The following is a 22,967-nucleotide window of genomic DNA, read 5'->3' as shown; positions in this document are numbered from 1 at the left end:
TCCATCAAGAACGGACCAGCCCCTCCGTATTTGATGGCGATGGTCAAAAGCCGATCCGCACGGAGAGCCCTCCCAGCTTCAAGTACCGCTCGGCTCGACCCGCCATCCCTCAAAATCCATGTAAGACAAGTGGTGGAATGAACTTCCCCTGGGTGTCCGAACAGCAGAGTCGCTCGCTGTCTTCAAACCAGACTGAAGACCCTTCTTTTCTGAGAGCACTTGGGCCAATAGTAGAGTGGTCACCTTATTGACTTGTGTTTAGTAGAGTCTAAGATTAGAGGATCTTTAAATTTCGAGTCTATTCAAACTAGTTGAGGTTATTTCTGAGTTAAGAGCAAATGACTTTTGTAAGTCGCTCTGGATAAGAGCTTCTGCTAAATGCCTTAAATGTAAATGTAAATAAGTTGATTATCCTACAATAATACAATTGTTTAATATTTGAGTGTCCTGTGGTGTAGCAGTTCACACACGGGATGTGTAGATATTACATTAAGAGTCTGAACTAGTGTGCTTTATCTTAACGTGTAGCCTCTGTGGACGAGAAGCATGAACGTTGTGGGTGTACTGGTTCCATGGTGTAATGGTTAGCACTCTGGATTCTGAATCCAGCGATCCGAGTTCAAATCTCGGTGGGACCTGGTGCTTTTGGGAAAAGTCTTGATGGAGACAGTTCACCCGAAATGTTTAGAGATGATATTTAACGCTTGAAATAGTGTGGAAAAGTCTTGGGCAAGTCTTGATGGATCCTGAACTGGCTCCATAAAGGTCTTGTGTATTGTACTCCACTGCAGTCACAGTTCATTACAGTAAATATACAAACATTGAAAGCAAGTGAAAAGAGTGAAATCTCTTAATATAGGTCATTTACAATGTGTCTGCACCGAGTTAATTATTTTATTATTTTCTATTACAGAGAATTTCCCCACTGCGGGACTAATAAAGGACTATCTTAGGTAAAAAAGCCAACCCTTCTGCCGAAACCCGGGATCGAACCAGGGACCTTTAGATCTTCAGTCTAACGCTCTCCCAACTGAGCTATTTCGGCTCGCAGGAACTTTATGGTTGCGTTTTTGACGCGTCTAAGAATGGAAAAGTGTACAACCGTGAAGGGTCGACATCCTGAGATTCTTTTTTGGGGTACTGATCACAAGTTCTCTACTTGGGCCACAGTAGACCACGATAGTAGCCCGCCTCTCTGTGTCTCTGCTTTACAGGTAAATCTCACGTCATTCCAAATTTTAGGAAACGTTTATATTTATAAAAAAAAAAATTCTAACCAAATTTGTAAATAATGTTGAGCCTAATGTTGTTTTTAAATCCAAAAAGAAATCAATGTTTTTTTCTCTTTATCTCAAACGTTCAAACAAAAAACGAACAAACGAACAAAAAACTTTCGTTATTTCGTTAAGGTTATTTCTGAGTTAATACCAAATCACTTTTGTAAGTCGCTCTGGATAAGAGCTTCTGCTAAATGCCTTAAATGTAAATAAGTTGATTATCCTACAATAATACAATTGTTTAATATTTGAGTGTCCTGTGGTGTAGCAGTTCACACACGGGATGTGTAGATATTACATTAAGAGTCTGAACTAGTGTGCTTTATCTTAACGTGTAGCCTCTGTGGACGAGAAGCATGAACGTTGTGGGTGTACTGGTTCCATGGTGTAATGGTTAGCACTCTGGACTCTGAATCCAGCGATCCGAGTTCAAATCTCGGTGGGACCTGGTGCTTTTGGGAAAAGTCTTGATGGAGACAGTTCACCCGAAATGTTTAGAGATTATATTTAACGCTTGAAAAAGTGTGGAAAAGTCTTGGGCAAGTCTTGATAGATCCTGAACTGGCTCCATAAAGGTCTTGTGTATTGTACTCCACTGCAGTCACAGTTCATTACAGTAAATATACAATTATTGAAAGTAAGTGAAAAGAGTGAAACCTCTTAATATAGGTCATTTACAATGTGTCTGCACCGAGTTAATTATTTTATTATTTTCTATTACCTTGGAGGCGATGCTGCTGGACACAGCGGTTCCATAGTGTAATGGTTAGCACTCTGGACTCTGAATCCAGCGATCCGATTTCAAATCTCGGTGGGACCTGCGGAAACCTTTTTAAGGTGGTGTGATTTCTTGTGTTTCACTTTCAGTTGTTGTAGAGGATTTTCTGCTTAGTCAACAAGACTGTCTTTCACCCCAAAACAGCATATTTTGGGGGGCAGTGAGCACAAGGTATCTAGTATAGACATAAAAATATGTGATGGTGAGTAATGCTTTAATGTAATGGGTAGAAGGCATGGGTACAAAACTACACCCCTTCTGCCGAAACCCGGGATCGAACCAGGGACCTTTAGATCTTCAGTCTAACGCTCTCCCAACTGAGCTATTTCGGCTTGCAGGAGTTCAATGGTTGCGTTTTTGACGCGTCTAAGAATGGAAAAGTGTACAACCGTGAAGGGTAGACATCCTGAGATGCTTTTTTGGGGTAGTGATCACAAGTTCTCTACTTGGGCCACAGTAGACCACGGTAGTAGCCCGCCTCTCTGTGTCTCTGCTTTACAGGTAAATCTCACGTCATTCCACATTTTAGGAAATATTTATATGTATAAAAAAAATTTTCAAGCCAAATTTGTGAATAATGTTGAGCCTAATGTTGTTTTTAAAACCAAAAAGAAATCAATGTTTTTTTTCCCCCTTTATCTGAAACGTTCAAACAAAAAACGAACAAACGAACAAAAAACTTTCGTATATATATATATATATATATATATATATATATATATATACCTTTTCTAATAATGCAAAATAAATAAATAAATAAATAAATAAGGGCCCGTCCTAAAGCAGTAATAAACATGATGCCTTAACTCACTGCTGATACAGATGGGCTGTTTATTTTGCTATTACTCTTCGTTTTGGTTAGTGAATGTAGATAATTAGGTTGTATTTTTGTTTCTTTTTGTGGACAAAATATTTATTTGAATATGTTCTGATATTTTAATCACGTTTCCATCAAGAACGGACCAGCCCCTCCGTATTTGATGGCGATGGTCAAAAGCCGATCCGCACGGAGAGCCCTCCCAGCTTCAAGTACCGCTCGGCTCGACCCGCCATCCCTCAAAATCCATGTAAGACAAGTGGTGGAATGAACTTCCCCTGGGTGTCCGAACAGCAGAGTCGCTCGCTGTCTTCAAACCAGACTGAAGACCCTTCTTTTCTGAGAGCACTTGGGCCAATAGTAGAGTGGTCACCTTATTGACTTGTGTTTAGTAGAGTCTAAGATTAGAGGATCTTTAAATTTCGAGTCTATTCAAACTAGTTGAGGTTATTTCTGAGTTAAGAGCAAATGACTTTTGTAAGTCGCTCTGGATAAGAGCTTCTGCTAAATGCCTTAAATGTAAATGTAAATAAGTTGATTATCCTACAATAATACAATTGTTTAATATTTGAGTGTCCTGTGGTGTAGCAGTTCACACACGGGATGTGTAGATATTACATTAAGAGTCTGAACTAGTGTGCTTTATCTTAACGTGTAGCCTCTGTGGACGAGAAGCATGAACGTTGTGGGTGTACTGGTTCCATGGTGTAATGGTTAGCACTCTGGACTCTGAATCCAGCGATCCGAGTTCAAATCTCGGTGGGACCTGATGCTTTTGGGAAAAGTCTTGATGGAGACAGTTCACCCGAAATGTTTAGAGATGATATTTAACGCTTGAAATAGTGTGGAAAAGTCTTGGGCAAGTCTTGATGGATCCTGAACTGGCTCCATAAAGGTCTTGTGTATTGTACTCCACTGCAGTCACAGTTCATTACAGTAAATATACAAACATTGAAAGCAAGTGAAAAGAGTGAAATCTCTTAATATAGGTCATTTACAATGTGTCTGCACCGAGTTAATTATTTTATTATTTTCTATTACAGAGAATTTCCCCACTGCGGGACTAATAAAGGACTATCTTAGGTACAAAAGACCACCCCTTCTGCCGAAACCCGGGATCGAACCAGGGACCTTTAGATCTTCAGTCTAACGCTCTCCCAACTGAGCTATTTCGGCTCGCAGGAATTTTATGGTTGCGTTTTTGACGCGTCTAAGAATGGAAAAGTGTACAACCGTGAAGGGTCGACATCCTGAGATTCTTTTTTGGGGTACTGATCACAAGTTCTCTACTTGGGCCACAGTAGACCACGATAGTAGCCCGCCTCTCTGTGTCTCTGCTTTACAGGTAAATCTCACGTCATTCCAAATTTTAGGAAACGTTTATATTTATAAAAAAAAAAATTCTAACCAAATTTGTAAATAATGTTGAGCCTAATGTTGTTTTTAAATCCAAAAAGAAATCAATGTTTTTTTCTCTTTATCTCAAACGTTCAAACAAAAAACGAACAAACGAACAAAAAACTTTCGTTATTTCGTTAAGGTTATTTCTGAGTTAATACCAAATCACTTTTGTAAGTCGCTCTGGATAAGAGCTTCTGCTAAATGCCTTAAATGTAAATAAGTTGATTATCCTACAATAATACAATTGTTTAATATTTGAGTGTCCTGTGGTGTAGCAGTTCACACACGGGATGTGTAGATATTACATTAAGAGTCTGAACTAGTGTGCTTTATCTTAACGTGTAGCCTCTGTGGACGAGAAGCATGAACGTTGTGGTTGTACTGGTTCCATGGTGTAATGGTTAGCACTCTGGACTCTGAATCCAGCGATCCGAGTTCAAATCTCGGTGGGACCTGGTGCTTTTGGGAAAAGTCTTGATGGAGACAGTTCACACGAAATGTTTAGAGATTATATTTAACGCTTGAAAAAGTGTGGAAAAGTCTTGGGCAAGTCTTGATAGATCCTGAACTGGCTCCATAAAGGTCTTGTGTATTGTACTCCACTGCAGTCACAGTTCATTACAGTAAATATACAATTATTGAAAGTAAGTGAAAAGAGTGAAACCGCTTAATATAGGTCATTTACAATGTGTCTGCACCGAGTTAATTATTTTATTATTTTCTATTACCTTGGAGGCGATGCTGCTGGACACAGCGGTTCCATAGTGTAATGGTTAGCACTCTGGACTCTGAATCCAGCGATCCGATTTCAAATCTCGGTGGGACCTGCGGAAACCTTTTTAAGGTGGTGTGATTTCTTGTGTTTCACTTTCAGTTGTTGTAGAGGATTTTCTGCTTAGTCAACAAGACTGTCTTTCACCCCAAAACAGCATATTTTGGGGGGCAGTGAGCACAAGGTATCTAGTATAGACATAAAAATATGTGATGGTGAGTAATGCTTTAATGTAATGGGTAGAAGGCATGGGTACAAAACTACACCCCTTCTGCCGAAACCCGGGATCGAACCAGGGACCTTTAGATCTTCAGTCTAACGCTTTCCCAACTGAGCTATTCCGGCTTGCAGGAGCTCAATGGTTGCGTTTTTGACGCGTCTAAGAATGGAAAAGTGTACAACCGTGAAGGGTAGACATCCTGAGATGCTTTTTTGGGGTAGTGATCACAAGTTCTCTACTTGGGCCACAGTAGACCACGGTAGTAGCCCGCCTCTCTGTGTCTCTGCTTTACAGGTAAATCTCACGTCATTCCACATTTTAGGAAATATTTATATGTATAAAAAAAATTTTCAAGCCAAATTTGTAAATAATGTTGAGCCTAATGTTGTTTTTAAAACCAAAAAGAAATCAATGTTTTTTTTCCCCCTTTATCTGAAACGTTCAAACAAAAAACGAACAAACGAACAAAAAACTTTCGTATATATATATATATATATATATATATATATATATATATATATATATATATATATATATATATATATACTTTTTCTAATAATGCAAAATAAATAAATAAATAAATAAGGGCCCGTCCTAAAGCAGTAATAAACATGATGCCTTAACTCACTGCTGATACAGATGGGCTGTTTATTTTGCTATTACTCTTCGTTTTGGTTAGTGAATGTAGATAATTAGGTTGTATTTTTGTTTCTTTTTGTGGACAAAATATTTATTTGAATATGTTCTGATATTTTAATCACGTTTCCATCAAGAACGGACCAGCCCCTCCGTATTTGATGGCGATGGTCAAAAGCCGATCCGCACGGAGAGCCCTCCCAGCTTCAAGTACCGCTCGGCTCGACCCGCCATCCCTCAAAATCCATGTAAGACAAGTGGTGGAATGAACTTCCCCTGGGTGTCCGAACAGCAGAGTCGCTCGCTGTCTTCAAACCAGACTGAAGACCCTTCTTTTCTGAGAGCACTTGGGCCAATAGTAGAGTGGTCACCTTATTGACTTGTGTTTAGTAGAGTCTAAGATTAGAGGATCTTTAAATTTCGAGTCTATTCAAACTAGTTGAGGTTATTTCTGAGTTAAGAGCAAATGACTTTTGTAAGTCGCTCTGGATAAGAGCTTCTGCTAAATGCCTTAAATGTAAATGTAAATAAGTTGATTATCCTACAATAATACAATTGTTTAATATTTGAGTGTCCTGTGGTGTAGCAGTTCACACACGGGATGTGTAGATATTACATTAAGAGTCTGAACTAGTGTGCTTTATCTTAACGTGTAGCCTCTGTGGACGAGAAGCATGAACGTTGTGGGTGTACTGGTTCCATGGTGTAATGGTTAGCACTCTGGATTCTGAATCCAGCGATCCGAGTTCAAATCTCGGTGGGACCTGGTGCTTTTGGGAAAAGTCTTGATGGAGACAGTTCACCCGAAATGTTTAGAGATGATATTTAACGCTTGAAATAGTGTGGAAAAGTCTTGGGCAAGTCTTGATGGATCCTGAACTGGCTCCATAAAGGTCTTGTGTATTGTACTCCACTGCAGTCACAGTTCATTACAGTAAATATACAAACATTGAAAGCAAGTGAAAAGAGTGAAATCTCTTAATATAGGTCATTTACAATGTGTCTGCACCGAGTTAATTATTTTATTATTTTCTATTACAGAGAATTTCCCCACTGCGGGACTAATAAAGGACTATCTTAGGTAAAAAAGCCAACCCTTCTGCCGAAACCCGGGATCGAACCAGGGACCTTTAGATCTTCAGTCTAACGCTCTCCCAAATGAGCTATTTCGGCTCGCAGGAACTTTATGGTTGCGTTTTTGACGCGTCTAAGAATGGAAAAGTGTACAACCGTGAAGGGTCGACATCCTGAGATTCTTTTTTGGGGTACTGATCACAAGTTCTCTACTTGGGCCACAGTAGACCACGATAGTAGCCCGCCTCTCTGTGTCTCTGCTTTACAGGTAAATCTCACGTCATTCCAAATTTTAGGAAACGTTTATATTTATAAAAAAAAAAATTCTAACCAAATTTGTAAATAATGTTGAGCCTAATGTTGTTTTTAAATCCAAAAAGAAATCAATGTTTTTTTCTCTTTATCTCAAACGTTCAAACAAAAAACGAACAAACGAACAAAAAACTTTCGTTATTTCGTTAAGGTTATTTCTGAGTTAATACCAAATCACTTTTGTAAGTCGCTCTGGATAAGAGCTTCTGCTAAATGCCTTAAATGTAAATAAGTTGATTATCCTACAATAATACAATTGTTTAATATTTGAGTGTCCTGTGGTGTAGCAGTTCACACACGGGATGTGTAGATATTACATTAAGAGTCTGAACTAGTGTGCTTTATCTTAACGTGTAGCCTCTGTGGACGAGAAGCATGAACGTTGTGGGTGTACTGGTTCCATGGTGTAATGGTTAGCACTCTGGACTCTGAATCCAGCGATCCGAGTTCAAATCTCGGTGGGACCTGGTGCTTTTGGGAAAAGTCTTGATGGAGACAGTTCACCCGAAATGTTTAGAGATTATATTTAACGCTTGAAAAAGTGTGGAAAAGTCTTGGGCAAGTCTTGATAGATCCTGAACTGGCTCCATAAAGGTCTTGTGTATTGTACTCCACTGCAGTCACAGTTCATTACAGTAAATATACAATTATTGAAAGTAAGTGAAAAGAGTGAAACCTCTTAATATAGGTCATTTACAATGTGTCTGCACCGAGTTAATTATTTTATTATTTTCTATTACCTTGGAGGCGATGCTGCTGGACACAGCGGTTCCATAGTGTAATGGTTAGCACTCTGGACTCTGAATCCAGCGATCCGATTTCAAATCTCGGTGGGACCTGCGGAAACCTTTTTAAGGTGGTGTGATTTCTTGTGTTTCACTTTCAGTTGTTGTAGAGGATTTTCTGCTTAGTCAACAAGACTGTCTTTCACCCCAAAACAGCATATTTTGGGGGGCAGTGAGCACAAGGTATCTAGTATAGACATAAAAATATGTGATGGTGAGTAATGCTTTAATGTAATGGGTAGAAGGCATGGGTACAAAACTACACCCCTTCTGCCGAAACCCGGGATCGAACCAGGGACCTTTAGATCTTCAGTCTAACGCTCTCCCAACTGAGCTATTTCGGCTTGCAGGAGTTCAATGGTTGCGTTTTTGACGCGTCTAAGAATGGAAAAGTGTACAACCGTGAAGGGTAGACATCCTGAGATGCTTTTTTGGGGTAGTGATCACAAGTTCTCTACTTGGGCCACAGTAGACCACGGTAGTAGCCCGCCTCTCTGTGTCTCTGCTTTACAGGTAAATCTCACGTCATTCCACATTTTAGGAAATATTTATATGTATAAAAAAAATTTTCAAGCCAAATTTGTGAATAATGTTGAGCCTAATGTTGTTTTTAAAACCAAAAAGAAATCAATGTTTTTTTTCCCCCTTTATCTGAAACGTTCAAACAAAAAACGAACAAACGAACAAAAAACTTTCGTATATATATATATATATATATATATATATATATATATACCTTTTCTAATAATGCAAAATAAATAAATAAATAAATAAATAAGGGCCCGTCCTAAAGCAGTAATAAACATGATGCCTTAACTCACTGCTGATACAGATGGGCTGTTTATTTTGCTATTACTCTTCGTTTTGGTTAGTGAATGTAGATAATTAGGTTGTATTTTTGTTTCTTTTTGTGGACAAAATATTTATTTGAATATGTTCTGATATTTTAATCACGTTTCCATCAAGAACGGACCAGCCCCTCCGTATTTGATGGCGATGGTCAAAAGCCGATCCGCACGGAGAGCCCTCCCAGCTTCAAGTACCGCTCGGCTCGACCCGCCATCCCTCAAAATCCATGTAAGACAAGTGGTGGAATGAACTTCCCCTGGGTGTCCGAACAGCAGAGTCGCTCGCTGTCTTCAAACCAGACTGAAGACCCTTCTTTTCTGAGAGCACTTGGGCCAATAGTAGAGTGGTCACCTTATTGACTTGTGTTTAGTAGAGTCTAAGATTAGAGGATCTTTAAATTTCGAGTCTATTCAAACTAGTTGAGGTTATTTCTGAGTTAAGAGCAAATGACTTTTGTAAGTCGCTCTGGATAAGAGCTTCTGCTAAATGCCTTAAATGTAAATGTAAATAAGTTGATTATCCTACAATAATACAATTGTTTAATATTTGAGTGTCCTGTGGTGTAGCAGTTCACACACGGGATGTGTAGATATTACATTAAGAGTCTGAACTAGTGTGCTTTATCTTAACGTGTAGCCTCTGTGGACGAGAAGCATGAACGTTGTGGGTGTACTGGTTCCATGGTGTAATGGTTAGCACTCTGGACTCTGAATCCAGCGATCCGAGTTCAAATCTCGGTGGGACCTGATGCTTTTGGGAAAAGTCTTGATGGAGACAGTTCACCCGAAATGTTTAGAGATGATATTTAACGCTTGAAATAGTGTGGAAAAGTCTTGGGCAAGTCTTGATGGATCCTGAACTGGCTCCATAAAGGTCTTGTGTATTGTACTCCACTGCAGTCACAGTTCATTACAGTAAATATACAAACATTGAAAGCAAGTGAAAAGAGTGAAATCTCTTAATATAGGTCATTTACAATGTGTCTGCACCGAGTTAATTATTTTATTATTTTCTATTACAGAGAATTTCCCCACTGCGGGACTAATAAAGGACTATCTTAGGTACAAAAGACCACCCCTTCTGCCGAAACCCGGGATCGAACCAGGGACCTTTAGATCTTCAGTCTAACGCTCTCCCAACTGAGCTATTTCGGCTCGCAGGAATTTTATGGTTGCGTTTTTGACGCGTCTAAGAATGGAAAAGTGTACAACCGTGAAGGGTCGACATCCTGAGATTCTTTTTTGGGGTACTGATCACAAGTTCTCTACTTGGGCCACAGTAGACCACGATAGTAGCCCGCCTCTCTGTGTCTCTGCTTTACAGGTAAATCTCACGTCATTCCAAATTTTAGGAAACGTTTATATTTATAAAAAAAAAAATTCTAACCAAATTTGTAAATAATGTTGAGCCTAATGTTGTTTTTAAATCCAAAAAGAAATCAATGTTTTTTTCTCTTTATCTCAAACGTTCAAACAAAAAACGAACAAACGAACAAAAAACTTTCGTTATTTCGTTAAGGTTATTTCTGAGTTAATACCAAATCACTTTTGTAAGTCGCTCTGGATAAGAGCTTCTGCTAAATGCCTTAAATGTAAATAAGTTGATTATCCTACAATAATACAATTGTTTAATATTTGAGTGTCCTGTGGTGTAGCAGTTCACACACGGGATGTGTAGATATTACATTAAGAGTCTGAACTAGTGTGCTTTATCTTAACGTGTAGCCTCTGTGGACGAGAAGCATGACCGTTGTGGGTGTACTGGTTCCATGGTGTAATGGTTAGCACTCTGGACTCTGAATCCAGCGATCCGAGTTCAAATCTCGGTGGGACCTGGTGCTTTTGGGAAAAGTCTTGATGGAGACAGTTCACCCGAAATGTTTAGAGATGATATTTAACGCTTGAAATAGTGTGGAAAAGTCTTGGGCAAGTCTTGATAGATCCTGAACTGGCTCCATAAAGGTCTTGTGTATTGTACTCCACTGCAGTCACAGTTCATTACAGTAAATATACAATTATTGAAAGTAAGTGAAAAGAGTGAAACCTCTTAATACAGGTCATTTACAATGTGTCTGCACCGAGTTAATTATTTTATTATTTTCTATTACCTTGGAGGCGATGCTGCTGGACACAGCGGTTCCATAGTGTAATGGTTAGCACTCTGGACTCTGAATCCAGCGATCCGGTTTCAAATCTCGGTGGGACCTGCGGAAACCTTTTTAAGGTGGTGTGATTTCTTGTGTTTCACTTTCAGTTGTTGTAGAGGATTTTCTGCTTAGTCAACAAGACTGTCTTTCACCCCAAAACAGCATATTTTGGGGGGCAGTGAGCACAAGGTATCTAGTATAGACATAAAAATATGTGATGGTGAGTAATGCTTTAATGGAATGGGTAGAAGGCATGGGTACAAAACTACACCCCTTCTGCCGAAACCCGGGATCGAACCAGGGACCTTTAGATCTTCAGTCTAACGCTCTCCCAAGTGAGCTATTTCGGCTTGCAGGAGTTCAATGGTTGCGTTTTTGACGCGTCTAAGAATGGAAAAGTGTACAACCGTGAAGGGTAGACATCCTGAGATGCTTTTTTGGGGTAGTGATCACAAGTTCTCTACTTGGGCCACAGTAGACCACGGTAGTAGCCCGCCTCTCCGTGTCTCTGCTTTACAGGTAAATCTCACGTCATTCCACATTTTAGGAAATATTTATATGTATAAAAAAAATTTTCAAGCCAAATTTGTAAATAATGTTGAGCCTAATGTTGTTTTTAAAACCAAAAAGAAATCAATGTTTTTTTTCCCCCTTTATCTGAAACGTTCAAACAAAAAACGAACAAACGAACAAAAAACTTTCGTATATATATATATATATATATATATATATATATATATATATATATATATACTTTTTCTAATAATGCAAAATAAATAAATAAATAAATAAGGGCCCGTCCTAAAGCAGTAATAAACATGATGCCTTGACTCACTGCTGATACAGATGGGCTGTATATTTAGCTATTACTCTTCGTTTTGGTTAGTGAATGTAGATAATTAGGTTGTATTTTTGTTTCTTTTTGTGGACAAAATATTTATTTGAATATGTTCTGATATTTTAATCACGTTTCCATCAAGAACGGACCAGCCCCTCCGTATTTGATGGCGATGGTCAAAAGCCGATCCGCACGGAGAGCCCTCCCAGCTTCAAGTACCGCTCGGCTCGACCCGCCATCCCTCAAAATCCATGTAAGACAAGTGGTGGAATGAACTTCCCCTGGGTGTCCGAACAGCAGAGTCGCTCGCTGTCTTCAAACCAGACTGAAGACCCTTCTTTTCTGAGAGCACTTGGGCCAACACTGTAAAAAAAAAAAAGTTCAGCCAACAAAAAAAAAAATGTCAACTTATTACAAGTGAATTTTTGAGTAAACTGAACTTTTGGAGTCAAAAGTCTTCCCAACTCAAAATATCAAGTTAAGTGATGAGTCCACTTAACAAAAATAATTTTGTCCACTGAACCAATTACAGAACTAAGCAATGTTAGTTGGTAGAACAAAAGCTACCACAACGGTAAAAAATGAGTCCAGATGGTTTACTTAATATTTTAAGCCGAAGTAACAAAGAAAATATGAGCATTAATAAAACACTTTATTAATCAGAATGGAGTAAAATTCAATATGCATGGGCTACAATACATGGAACATGCCCAGGACTGTACAAATAGTGTGATCTATAAGCAGAAAAATTAAAAGCATTAAATCTCCATTCCATATACAACTTAAATCATTTATAAAATTTTACAAATATTTAAATGCTATGGATTTGTGTAGGAAGAAAATGTGATAAAACCAGCACTTTTTAAACTTGTTAACCTGCAAAAACTGAACAGACAAAATGTTTACACTTTAACTTTAAACTATGTTTTCTTTTACACCTTAAATGTATGATGCATTTGAGTCTATGAATCAAATAAAAATTGTTAAAGTCACAAACGTGTGGCTTAAACCCTTTGTTTACCTGCAAAAACTGAACAGACAAAATGTTTACACTTTTACATGCAACCTACATTACAATTCATCTTGGACATCGTAAAAGTATGGTGCAATATGGTCGTAACATTTTTAAACGCCACACATTTGTGGCTTTAACAATGGTACAACAAAAATGTGAGCTTTTCCAATGTTACAAAACCTTTTGTTAACCTGAAATAACTGAACTGATAAAGATGTTCAAAACTTTAAACTTTTTTAAATAGCAAAATGCAACCTGCATTTCAATTTTGCTTTGACACCTTATTTAAAGTATGGTCCTTTTTCTTTCTTTTTGGAAAGAAAAAAACGAACTCCATGAATCTAATAAAAATGTGTTCCTTCTACTCACATTTCTGGAAACCAAGAGTATTGATATTATGCGTAATGCAGACAATTTTGCATACAGAAAGGTATGGTGACAAGGATTGCAAGGAGGATTAAGCATCCATCAGTCCATCTAGCACAGCTTAACCTTTAGGGAATGGACTCTTGCAGTGCAAGATTCACCAAGATCCATGAAAATCTTCTGTATTGCCTCAAAGGTGTACCTGAGTTCTTGGGGATATTCCATATTAATGGCAAACAGAAGGCCAAACAAGTATGCAAATGCTGTTGGCAGATCAACAATATCCTGAAGAACAACAACCTCTTCTAGGATAATTGCAATGTTCGTGACATTTGGCAGGGACGTTGAGGCAGCTACATCATCTTCCGTCACTGTGAGAATGGCAACCTTGACATCTTTGGTGTAGTGGTCTTCAGTGTCTGTGTCCTGAGAAATTAGAAAAGGGGGAGTGGAGATGGAATGTGAGAAAAAGAGAGACAGCTTAAAATTTTGTATTATACATTCAGAAATCATGTAACTGATCTACATAGGTACACAGAAGGCTACTTACCAGACATTTCTTCAGCAAGCTAGATGGATTTTCCCGCAAAAAAAGGGGCAACCCTTCAAGAACTGTTCTTTGTCGTTTGGCAACAATGTCATTCACCTAAGGGAAAACATACTGTTGACAATACTTGCAGCAATATTCAAGCAGCTCTGTGTTCAGTGTTTATCAAGTGTGTCAAGAATCACGTTCATCTACAAAGCAACATTTAACATGGAAGTGGCTACTCCAGCCCACTACAGAAAAAAAACATCAACACAGCCATTACCATATCGTTGCTGTCCATTAAAAAACATGAACGAATCATTAGAACCCAGCAGATGACATTTGTGTTGTGTGAAAATTTCATGATGAATGAACCAACAGAAGTGGCCCAAAACTGCATGGAAAAAGTCTGGTTCTTTTGACACTGCATTAAAATTAAATTAGATTTTTGTCCTCTCCTGAAAAATTTGCCATTTTGTAGATAATTATTTTTCATTGGACAGTAACAATATTCACACTCACTGACCACTCTTTTAGGAAAACTACATCTCTCAAAACAGTATTTCTTCTACAAGACCAGTTTGCGACAGGGGCCATGTAAACACAGCAGGTTCATGTAACCCAAATCTAATCTTTTTTGTCGTATGTGACACACGTGTTGTGTGGCATTGTGAATGAAAAAAAAAACGCATTGAATCTGACATTTTCAATACTGATCTGATCCACTTTCATATGGGGTACTGAAATCCAATACATATCTGATATACAGCAATAATACTCAGTCTGAACAGCCAGATCAGAATTCATGTGACTTTTACATCAATCCAACTGGACATTGGTCATAACTCTGAGGAGAAGGAGAAATGGATGACGGCAGTGAGGGATTGTCTCAGTGGGTCCTCTTATTGAGGTATTCAAATATTTGGACTAAATTATGTGTTAATCAAATATTTGGACTAAGTTATGTGTTAATCAAATATTTGGACTAAGTTATGTGTTAATTATGTGTTAATCAGCTTTAAGCAGTGTCAGGGCTGCTCAGCAGCCGCTGTAACGGCTGCTGTCCGTTATGGCGTACGGCGCATAAATTCTGCACGTTTTAACGTGGCCTAAAAATGACCAAGGAATATATATTACTCGAGTCCCCTCACAAATACTAGGTTTTATATAATTTGCTCGTGAGTCGTTTTAGGGACAGATTTGTTCGCATTGCGCAAATATAGAGGTCACTTACATTTGTTAGTGAGCCGTAAAGGTCCGAGCTAAAATAATCTGAGCTAAAAATCAGATTTGAGCAATGTGGCAACTCTGACTAATAAAGTCTGCAGACTGCGCCAACTATTTACTTCGACACAATTACAAAAACAACTGTATGGCAACGAATATGCCATGCCTCGTCCCCTTTAGTTAAAAAAGCAGCATTAGCTAGCTAACTAAAATATATGGAAAAACCGTCGAAAGTGACATTTGAAAACAACGTTTTTTCTAGAAACTCCGACATATTAAAACCGAATTTAAAAAAGCGTTGAAAAACCAACCTATTCTGTGAGAAAATAATCACAACAGCAAAATGTTAATGTTAGTTAATCTAGCAAGCTGGCTAGCGAGCTAACACACTGCCAGAGAAACACTACTTTAACCCCGAGCAGTTCTGGGCTTGCAAACATTGTTTTACAAAGATAATTTATTTTCACATATTACTCCAGCTAATATATCCACATTAACAATAGTCGTAGTCAAAGACACCTTCATCAGCTGTTGTAAATGACTTTCTGTACTCTACGCTAGCTGTTCTCAGGAACGTGCTTAAGCCCCTGCCAAGACTGGGAAACCCCATAGCAACTTCCACTGACATGAAGTGCGCATGCGTTAACTAAATTACTTGGTATTGTGGATCAGAAACATAGAATTGTAAGTTACACGAACAAAGAGAAATTAGTTTATAATAAATTTGAGCTGAATTTGCTTAAATTACTCATTATGACATGTAAACTTCATCTACTCACTTATTTTAGTTCAAATTACATTCTTATTTTAGTTTAGAGAACAGTTTGAAAAAAGGATTTTTTACAGTGAATAGTAGAGTGGTCACCTTATTGACTTGTGTTTAGTAGAGTCTAAGATTAGAGGATCTTTAAATTTCGAGTCTATTCAAACTAGTTGAGGTTATTTCTGAGTTAAGAGCAAATGACTTTTGTAAGTCGCTCTGGATAAGAGCTTCTGCTAAATGCCTTAAATGTAAATGTAAATAAGTTGATTATCCTACAATAATACAATTGTTTAATATTTGAGTGTCCTGTGGTGTAGCAGTTCACACACGGGATGTGTAGATATTACATTAAGAGTCTGAACTAGTGTGCTTTATCTTAACGTGTAGCCTCTGTGGACGAGAAGCATGAACGTTGTGGGTGTACTGGTTCCATGGTGTAATGGTTAGCACTCTGGACTCTGAATCCAGCGATCCGAGTTCAAATCTCGGTGGGACCTGATGCTTTTGGGAAAAGTCTTGATGGAGACAGTTCACCCGAAATGTTTAGAGATGATATTTAACGCTTGAAATAGTGTGGAAAAGTCTTGGGCAAGTCTTGATGGATCCTGAACTGGCTCCATAAAGGTCTTGTGTATTGTACTCCACTGCAGTCACAGTTCATTACAGTAAATATACAAACATTGAAAGCAAGTGAAAAGAGTGAAATCTCTTAATATAGGTCATTTACAATGTGTCTGCACCGAGTTAATTATTTTATTATTTTCTATTACAGAGAATTTCCCCACTGCGGGACTAATAAAGGACTATCTTAGGTACAAAAGACCACCCCTTCTGCCGAAACCCGGGATCGAACCAGGGACCTTTAGATCTTCAGTCTAACGCTCTCCCAACTGAGCTATTTCAGCTCGCAGGAGTTTCATGGTTGCGTTTTTGACGCGTCTAAGAATGGAAAAGTGTACAACCGTGAAGGGTCGACATCCTGAGATTCTTTTTTGGGGTACTGATCACAAGTTCTCTACTTGGGCCACAGTAGACCACGATAGTAGCCCGCCTCCCTGTGTCTCTGCTTTACAGGTAAATCTCACGTCATTCCAAATTTTAGGAAACGTTTATATTTATAAAAAAAAAAATTCAAACCAAATTTGTAAATAATGTTGAGCCTAATGTTGTTTTTAAATCCAAAAAGAAATCAATGTTTTTTTCTCTTTATCTCAAACGTTCAAAAAAAAAACGAACAAACGAACAAAAAACTTTCGTTATTTCGTTAAGGTTATTTCTGAGTTAATACCAAATCACTTTTGTAAGTCGCTCTGGATAAGAGCTTCTGCTAAATGCCTTAAATGTAAATAAGTTGATTATCCTACAATAATACAATTGTTTAATATTTGAGTGTCCTGTGGTGTAGCAGTTCACACACGGGATGTGTAGATATTACATTAAGAGTCTGAACTAGTGTGCTTTATCTTAACGTGTAGCCTCTGTGGACGAGAAGCATGACCGTTGTGGGTGTACTGGTTCCATGGTGTAATGGTTAGCACTCTGGACTCTGAATCCAGCGATCCGAGTTCAAATCTCGGTGGGACCTGGTGCTTTTGGGAAAAGTCTTGATGGAGACAGTTCACCCGAAATGTTTAGAGATGATATTTAACGCTTGAAATAGTGTGGAAAAGTCTTGGGCAAGTCTTGATAGATCCTGAACTGGCTCCATAAAGGTCTTGTGTATTGTACTCCACTGCAGTCACAGTTCATTACAGTAAATATACAATTATTGAAAGTAAGTGAAAAGAGTGAAACCTCTTAATATAGGTCATTTACAATGTTTCTGCACCGAGTTAATTATTTTATTATTTTCTATTACCTTGGAGGCGATGCTGCTGGACACAGCGGTTCCATGGTGTAATGGTTAGCACTCTGGACTCTGAATCCAGCGATCCGAGTTCAAATCTCGGTGGGACCTGCGGAAACCTTTTTAGGGTGGTGTGATTTCTTGTGTTTCACTTTCATTTGTTGTAGAGGATTTTCTGTGAGCACAAGGTATCTAGTATAGACATAAAAATATGTGATGGTGAGTAATGCTTTAATGTAATGGGTAGAAGGCATGGGTACAAAACTACACCCCTTCTGCCGAAACCCGGGATCGAACCAGGGACCTTTAGATCTTCAGTCTAACGCTCTCCCAACTGAGCTATTTCGGCTTGCAGGAGTTCAATGGTTGCGTTTTTGAGGCGTCTAAGAATGGAAAAGTGTACAACCGTGAAGGGTCGACATCCTGAGATGCTTTTTTGGGGTACTGATCACAAGTTCTCTACTTGGGCCACAGTAGACCACGGTAGTAGCCCGCCTCTCTGTGTCTCTGCTTTACAGGTAAATCTCACGTCATTCCACATTTTAGGAAATATTTATATGTATAAAAATTTTTTTCAAGCCAAATTTGTAAATAATGTTGAGCCTAATGTTGTTTTTAAAACCAAAAAGAAATCAATGTTTTTTTTTCCCCTTTATCTGAAACGTTCAAACAAAAAACGAACAAACGAACAAAAAACTTTCGTATATATATATATATATATATATATATATATATATATATATATATATATATATATATATATATATATACTTTTTCTAATAATGCAAAATAAATAAATAAATAAATAAGGGCCCGTCCTAAAGCAGTAATAAACATGATGCCTTAACTCACTGCTGATACAGATGGGCTGTATATTTAGCTATTACTCTTCGTTTTGGTTAGTGAAGGTAGATAATTAGGTTGTATTTTTGTTTCTTTTTGTGGACAAAATATTTATTTGAATATGTTCTGATATTTTAATCACGATTCCATCAAGAACGGACCAGCCCCTCCGTATTTGATGGCGATGGTCAAATGCCGATCCCCACGGAGAGCCCTCCCAGCTTCAAGTACCGCTCGGCTCGACCCGCCATCCCTCAAAATCCATGTAAGACAAGTGGTGGAATGAACTTCCCCTGGGTGTCCGAACAGCAGAGTCGCTCGCTGTCTTCAAACCAGACTGAAGACCCTCCTCTTCTGAGAGCACTTGGGCCAATAGTAGAGTGGTCACCTTATTGACTTGTGTTTAGTAGAGTCTAAGATTAGAGGATCTTTAAATTTCGAGTCTATTCAAACTAGTTGAGGTTATTTCTGAGTTAAGAGCAAATGACTTTTGTAAGTCGCTCTGGATAAGAGCTTCTGCTAAATGCCTTAAATGTAAATGTAAATAAGTTCATTACAGTAAATATACAATCATTGAAAGTAAGTGAAAAGAGTGAAACCTCTTAATATAGGTCATTTACAATGTGTCTGCACCGAGTTAATTATTTTATTATTTCCTATTACCTTGGAGGCGATGCTGCTGGACACAACGGTTCCATGGTGTAATGGTTAGCACTCTGGACTCTGAATCCAGCGATCCGAGTTCAAATCTCGGTGGGACCTGCGGAAACCTTTTTAAGGTGGTGTGATTTCTTGTGTTTCACTTTCAGTTGTTGTAGAGGATTTTCTGCTTAGTCAACAAGACTGTCTTTCACCCCAAAACAGCATATTTTGGGGGGCAGTGAGCACAAGGTATCTAGTATAGACATAAAAAATATGTGATGGTGAGTAATGCTTTAATGTAATGGGAAAAAGGCATGGGTACAAAACTACACCCCTCCTGCCGAAACCCGGGATCGAACCAGGGACCTTTAGATCTTCAGTCTAACGCTCTCCCAACTGAGCTATTTCGGCTTGCAGGAGTTCAATGGTTGCGTTTTTGACGCGTCTAAGAATGGAAAAGTGTACAACCGTGAAGGGTAGACATCCTGAGATGCTTTTTTGGGGTAGTGATCACAAGTTCTCTACTTGGGCCACAGTAGACCACGGTAGTAGCCCGCCTCTCTGTGTCTCTGCTTTACAGGTAAATCTCACGTCATTCCATATTTTAGGAAATATTTATATGTATAAAAAAATTTTTCAAGCCAAATTTGTAAATAATGTTGAGCCTAATGTTGTTTTTAAAACCAAAAAGAAATCAATGTTTTTTTTCCCCCATTATCTGAAACGTTCAAACAAAAAACGAACAAACGAACAAAAAACTTTCGTATATATATATATATATATATATATATATATATACTTTTACTAATAATGTAAAATAAATAAATAAATAAATAAATAAGGGCCCGTCCTAAAGCAGTAATAAACATGATGCCTTGACTCACTGCTGATACAGATGGGCTGTATATTTAGCTATTACTCTTCGTTTTGGTTAGTGAATGTAGATAATTAGGTTGTATTTTTGTTTCTTTTTGTGGACAAAATATTTATTTGAATATGTTCTGATATTTTAATCACGTTTCCATCAAGAACGGACCAGCCCCTCCGTATTTGATGGCGATGGTCAAATGCCGATCCGCACGGAGAGCCCTCCCAGCTTGAAGCACCGCTCGGCTCGACCCGCCATCCCTCAAAATCCATGTAAGACAAGTGGTGGAATGAACTTCCCCTGGGTGTCCGAACAGCAGAGTCGCTCGCTGTCTTCAAACCAGACTGAAGACCCTTCTTTTCTGAGAGCACTTGGGCCAATAGTAGAGTGGTCACCTTATTGACTTGTGTTTAGTAGAGTCTAAGATTAGAGGATCTTTAAATTTCGAGTCTATTCAAACTAGTTGAGGTTATTTCTGAGTTAAGAGCAAATGACTTTTGTAAGTCGCTCTGGATAAGAGCTTCTGCTAAATGCCTTAAATGTAAATGTAAATAAGTTCATTACAGTAAATATACAATCATTGAAAGTAAGTGAAAAGAGTGAAACCTCTTAATATAGGTCATTTACAATGTGTCTGCACCGAGTTCATTATTTTATTATTTTCTATTACCTTGGAGGCGATGCTGCTGGACACAGCGGTTCCATGGTGTAATGGTTAGCACTCTGGACTCTGAATCCAGCGATCCGAGTTCAAATCTCGGTGGGACCTGCGGAAACCTTTTTAAGGTGGTGTGATTTCTTGTGTTTCACTTTCAGTTGTTGTAGAGGATTTTCTGCTTAGTCAACAAGACTGTCTTTCACCCCAAAACAGCATATTTTGGGGGGCAGTGAGCACAAGGTATCTAGTATAGACATAAAAAATATGTGATGGTGAGTAATGCTTTAATGTAATGGGTAGAAGGCATGGGTACAAAACTGCACCCCTTCTGCCGAAACCCGGGATCGAACCAGGGACCTTTAGATCTTCAGTCTAACGCTCTCCCAACTGAGCTATTTCGGCTTACAGGAGTTCAATGGTTGCGTTTTTGACGCGTCTAAGAATGGAAAAGTGTACAACCGTGAAGGGTAGACATCCTGAGATGCTTTTTTGGGGTAGTGATCACAAGTTCTCTACTTGGGCCACAGTAGACCACGGTAGTAGCCCGCCTCTCTGTGTCTCTGCTTTACAGGTAAATCTCACGTCATTCCACATTTTAGGAAATATTTATATGTATAAAAAAATTTTTCAAGCCAAATTTGTAAATAATGTTGAGCCTAATGTTGTTTTTAAAACCAAAAAGAAATCAATGTTTTTTTTCCCCATTATCTGAAACGTTCAAACAAAAAACGAACAAAAAACTTTCGTATATATATATATATATATATATATATATATATATATATATATATATATATATATATATACTTTTACTAATAATGTAAAATAAATAAATAAGGGCCCGTCCTAAAGCAGTAATAAACATGATGCCTTGACTCACTGCTGATACAGATGGGCTGTATATTTAGCTATTACTCTTCGTTTTGGTTAGTGAATGTAGATAATTAGGTTGTATTTTTGTTTCTTTTTGTGGACAAAATATTTATTTGAATATGTTCTGATATTTTAATCACGTTTCCATCAAGAACGGACCAGCCCCTCCGTATTTGATGGCGATGGTCAAATGCCGATCCGCACGGAGAGCCCTCCCAGCTTGAAGCACCGCTCGGCTCGACCCGCCATCCCTCAAAATCCATGTAAGACAAGTGTTGGAATGAACTTCCCCTGGGTGTCCGAACAGCAGAGTCGCTCGCTGTCTTCAAACCAGACTGAAGACCCTTCTTTTCTGAGAGCACTTGGGCCAATAGTAGAGTGGTCACCTTATTGACTTGTGTTTAGTAGAGTCTAAGATTAGAGGATCTTTAAATTTCGAGTCTATTCAAACTAGTTGAGGTTATTTCTGAGTTAAGAGCAAATGACTTTTGTAAATCGCTCTGGATAAGAGCTTCTGCTAAATGCCTTAAATGTAAATGTAAATAAGTTCATTACAGTAAATATACAATCATTGAAAGTAAGTGAAAAGAGTGAAACCTCTTAATATAGGTCATTTACAATGTGTCTGCACCGAGTTAATTATTTTATTATTTTCTATTACCTTGGAGGCGATGCTGCTGGACACAGCGGTTCCATGGTGTAATGGTTAGCACTCTGGACTCTGAATCCAGCGATCCGAGTTCAAATCTCGGTGGGACCTGTGGAAACCTTTTTAAGGTGGTGTGATTTCTTGTGTTTCACTTTCAGTTGTTGTAGAGGATTTTCTGCTTAGTCAACAAGACTGTCTTTCACCCCAAAACAGCATATTTTGGGGGGCAGTGAGCACAAGGTATCTAGTATAGACATAAAAATATGTGATGGTGAGTAATGCTTTAATGTAATGGGTAGAAGGCATGGGTACAAAAGACCACCCCTTCTGCCGAAACCCGGGATCGAACCAGGGACCTTTAGATCTTCAGTCTAACGCTCTCCCAACTGAGCTATTTCGGCTTGTTGGAGGGTCATCGTTTGCGTTGTTCAGGTGTCTATGAATGGAAACGTGTACAACCGTGAAGGGTCGATATCCTGAGAGCCTTTTTTGGGGTAGTGATCACAAGTTCTTTACTTTGGCCATAGTAGACCACGGTAGTAGCCCGCCTCTCTGTATCTCAGGTAAATCTCACATCATTCCACATTTTAGGAAACATTTATATTTATAATTTCTTTTTGTTTTTTTGTAAGTAATGTTGAGCCTAATATATTTTTTTTAATCCAAAAAAAGTCAATGTATCAATGTATTTTTTTCTTTATCTCAAACGTTCAAACAAAAAGTAAGAACAAAAAACTTTCGTATATACTTAAATATATACTTTTCTAATAATGCAAAAATGTA

General features: G+C 38.3%; 1 long non-coding RNA gene and 30 other non-coding genes across 31 annotated transcripts; 17 read left to right on the top strand and 14 right to left on the bottom strand.

The window, feature by feature from the left end:
• Positions 1-566: 566 nt before the first annotated feature.
• Positions 567-638, top strand: trnaq-cug (transfer RNA glutamine (anticodon CUG)). Its single transcript has one exon. It is a non-coding gene; the product is annotated as a tRNA-Gln (tRNA).
• Positions 639-972: 334 nt separating this feature from the next.
• Positions 973-1,045, bottom strand: trnaf-gaa (transfer RNA phenylalanine (anticodon GAA)). Its single transcript has one exon. It is a non-coding gene; the product is annotated as a tRNA-Phe (tRNA).
• Positions 1,046-1,653: 608 nt separating this feature from the next.
• trnaq-cug (transfer RNA glutamine (anticodon CUG)) lies at positions 1,654-1,725 on the top strand. The gene has a single exon. It is a non-coding gene; the product is annotated as a tRNA-Gln (tRNA).
• Positions 1,726-2,025: 300 nt separating this feature from the next.
• On the top strand, positions 2,026-2,097 carry trnaq-cug (transfer RNA glutamine (anticodon CUG)). The gene has a single exon. It is a non-coding gene; the product is annotated as a tRNA-Gln (tRNA).
• Positions 2,098-2,314: 217 nt separating this feature from the next.
• On the bottom strand, positions 2,315-2,387 carry trnaf-gaa (transfer RNA phenylalanine (anticodon GAA)). The gene has a single exon. It is a non-coding gene; the product is annotated as a tRNA-Phe (tRNA).
• A 1,181-nt stretch (positions 2,388-3,568) lies between these two features.
• On the top strand, positions 3,569-3,640 carry trnaq-cug (transfer RNA glutamine (anticodon CUG)). Its single transcript has one exon. It is a non-coding gene; the product is annotated as a tRNA-Gln (tRNA).
• A 335-nt stretch (positions 3,641-3,975) lies between these two features.
• On the bottom strand, positions 3,976-4,048 carry trnaf-gaa (transfer RNA phenylalanine (anticodon GAA)). Its single transcript has one exon. It is a non-coding gene; the product is annotated as a tRNA-Phe (tRNA).
• Positions 4,049-4,656: 608 nt separating this feature from the next.
• trnaq-cug (transfer RNA glutamine (anticodon CUG)) lies at positions 4,657-4,728 on the top strand. The gene has a single exon. It is a non-coding gene; the product is annotated as a tRNA-Gln (tRNA).
• Positions 4,729-5,028: 300 nt separating this feature from the next.
• Positions 5,029-5,100, top strand: trnaq-cug (transfer RNA glutamine (anticodon CUG)). The gene has a single exon. It is a non-coding gene; the product is annotated as a tRNA-Gln (tRNA).
• Positions 5,101-5,317: 217 nt separating this feature from the next.
• trnaf-gaa (transfer RNA phenylalanine (anticodon GAA)) lies at positions 5,318-5,390 on the bottom strand. Its single transcript has one exon. It is a non-coding gene; the product is annotated as a tRNA-Phe (tRNA).
• Positions 5,391-6,595: 1,205 nt separating this feature from the next.
• trnaq-cug (transfer RNA glutamine (anticodon CUG)) lies at positions 6,596-6,667 on the top strand. Its single transcript has one exon. It is a non-coding gene; the product is annotated as a tRNA-Gln (tRNA).
• A 334-nt stretch (positions 6,668-7,001) lies between these two features.
• trnaf-gaa (transfer RNA phenylalanine (anticodon GAA)) lies at positions 7,002-7,074 on the bottom strand. Its single transcript has one exon. It is a non-coding gene; the product is annotated as a tRNA-Phe (tRNA).
• Positions 7,075-7,682: 608 nt separating this feature from the next.
• trnaq-cug (transfer RNA glutamine (anticodon CUG)) lies at positions 7,683-7,754 on the top strand. The gene has a single exon. It is a non-coding gene; the product is annotated as a tRNA-Gln (tRNA).
• Positions 7,755-8,054: 300 nt separating this feature from the next.
• On the top strand, positions 8,055-8,126 carry trnaq-cug (transfer RNA glutamine (anticodon CUG)). The gene has a single exon. It is a non-coding gene; the product is annotated as a tRNA-Gln (tRNA).
• A 217-nt stretch (positions 8,127-8,343) lies between these two features.
• Positions 8,344-8,416, bottom strand: trnaf-gaa (transfer RNA phenylalanine (anticodon GAA)). Its single transcript has one exon. It is a non-coding gene; the product is annotated as a tRNA-Phe (tRNA).
• A 1,179-nt stretch (positions 8,417-9,595) lies between these two features.
• trnaq-cug (transfer RNA glutamine (anticodon CUG)) lies at positions 9,596-9,667 on the top strand. The gene has a single exon. It is a non-coding gene; the product is annotated as a tRNA-Gln (tRNA).
• A 335-nt stretch (positions 9,668-10,002) lies between these two features.
• trnaf-gaa (transfer RNA phenylalanine (anticodon GAA)) lies at positions 10,003-10,075 on the bottom strand. Its single transcript has one exon. It is a non-coding gene; the product is annotated as a tRNA-Phe (tRNA).
• A 608-nt stretch (positions 10,076-10,683) lies between these two features.
• On the top strand, positions 10,684-10,755 carry trnaq-cug (transfer RNA glutamine (anticodon CUG)). Its single transcript has one exon. It is a non-coding gene; the product is annotated as a tRNA-Gln (tRNA).
• A 589-nt stretch (positions 10,756-11,344) lies between these two features.
• trnaf-gaa (transfer RNA phenylalanine (anticodon GAA)) lies at positions 11,345-11,417 on the bottom strand. Its single transcript has one exon. It is a non-coding gene; the product is annotated as a tRNA-Phe (tRNA).
• Positions 11,418-13,028: 1,611 nt separating this feature from the next.
• LOC140546961 (uncharacterized) lies at positions 13,029-14,168 on the bottom strand. The gene is made up of 3 exons (XR_011978377.1): positions 14,099-14,168; positions 13,837-13,932; positions 13,029-13,712 (listed from the first exon to the last, which is right to left on the bottom strand). It is a non-coding gene; the product is annotated as an uncharacterized lncRNA (long non-coding RNA).
• A 2,062-nt stretch (positions 14,169-16,230) lies between these two features.
• On the top strand, positions 16,231-16,302 carry trnaq-cug (transfer RNA glutamine (anticodon CUG)). The gene has a single exon. It is a non-coding gene; the product is annotated as a tRNA-Gln (tRNA).
• A 335-nt stretch (positions 16,303-16,637) lies between these two features.
• Positions 16,638-16,710, bottom strand: trnaf-gaa (transfer RNA phenylalanine (anticodon GAA)). Its single transcript has one exon. It is a non-coding gene; the product is annotated as a tRNA-Phe (tRNA).
• Positions 16,711-17,318: 608 nt separating this feature from the next.
• Positions 17,319-17,390, top strand: trnaq-cug (transfer RNA glutamine (anticodon CUG)). Its single transcript has one exon. It is a non-coding gene; the product is annotated as a tRNA-Gln (tRNA).
• A 300-nt stretch (positions 17,391-17,690) lies between these two features.
• trnaq-cug (transfer RNA glutamine (anticodon CUG)) lies at positions 17,691-17,762 on the top strand. Its single transcript has one exon. It is a non-coding gene; the product is annotated as a tRNA-Gln (tRNA).
• Positions 17,763-17,927: 165 nt separating this feature from the next.
• trnaf-gaa (transfer RNA phenylalanine (anticodon GAA)) lies at positions 17,928-18,000 on the bottom strand. The gene has a single exon. It is a non-coding gene; the product is annotated as a tRNA-Phe (tRNA).
• Positions 18,001-19,184: 1,184 nt separating this feature from the next.
• On the top strand, positions 19,185-19,256 carry trnaq-cug (transfer RNA glutamine (anticodon CUG)). Its single transcript has one exon. It is a non-coding gene; the product is annotated as a tRNA-Gln (tRNA).
• Positions 19,257-19,474: 218 nt separating this feature from the next.
• trnaf-gaa (transfer RNA phenylalanine (anticodon GAA)) lies at positions 19,475-19,547 on the bottom strand. Its single transcript has one exon. It is a non-coding gene; the product is annotated as a tRNA-Phe (tRNA).
• A 1,154-nt stretch (positions 19,548-20,701) lies between these two features.
• trnaq-cug (transfer RNA glutamine (anticodon CUG)) lies at positions 20,702-20,773 on the top strand. Its single transcript has one exon. It is a non-coding gene; the product is annotated as a tRNA-Gln (tRNA).
• A 218-nt stretch (positions 20,774-20,991) lies between these two features.
• trnaf-gaa (transfer RNA phenylalanine (anticodon GAA)) lies at positions 20,992-21,064 on the bottom strand. The gene has a single exon. It is a non-coding gene; the product is annotated as a tRNA-Phe (tRNA).
• Positions 21,065-22,223: 1,159 nt separating this feature from the next.
• trnaq-cug (transfer RNA glutamine (anticodon CUG)) lies at positions 22,224-22,295 on the top strand. The gene has a single exon. It is a non-coding gene; the product is annotated as a tRNA-Gln (tRNA).
• A 217-nt stretch (positions 22,296-22,512) lies between these two features.
• trnaf-gaa (transfer RNA phenylalanine (anticodon GAA)) lies at positions 22,513-22,585 on the bottom strand. The gene has a single exon. It is a non-coding gene; the product is annotated as a tRNA-Phe (tRNA).
• Positions 22,586-22,967: the final 382 nt, after the last annotated feature.

The sequence above is a fragment of the Salminus brasiliensis genome, chromosome 24 (assembly GCF_030463535.1).
Source record: "Salminus brasiliensis chromosome 24, fSalBra1.hap2, whole genome shotgun sequence".
NCBI lineage: Eukaryota > Metazoa > Chordata > Actinopteri > Characiformes > Bryconidae > Salminus > Salminus brasiliensis.
The sequence above is the reverse complement of the archived record's forward strand: the minus strand, read 5'-3'. Positions and strand labels throughout refer to the sequence as shown.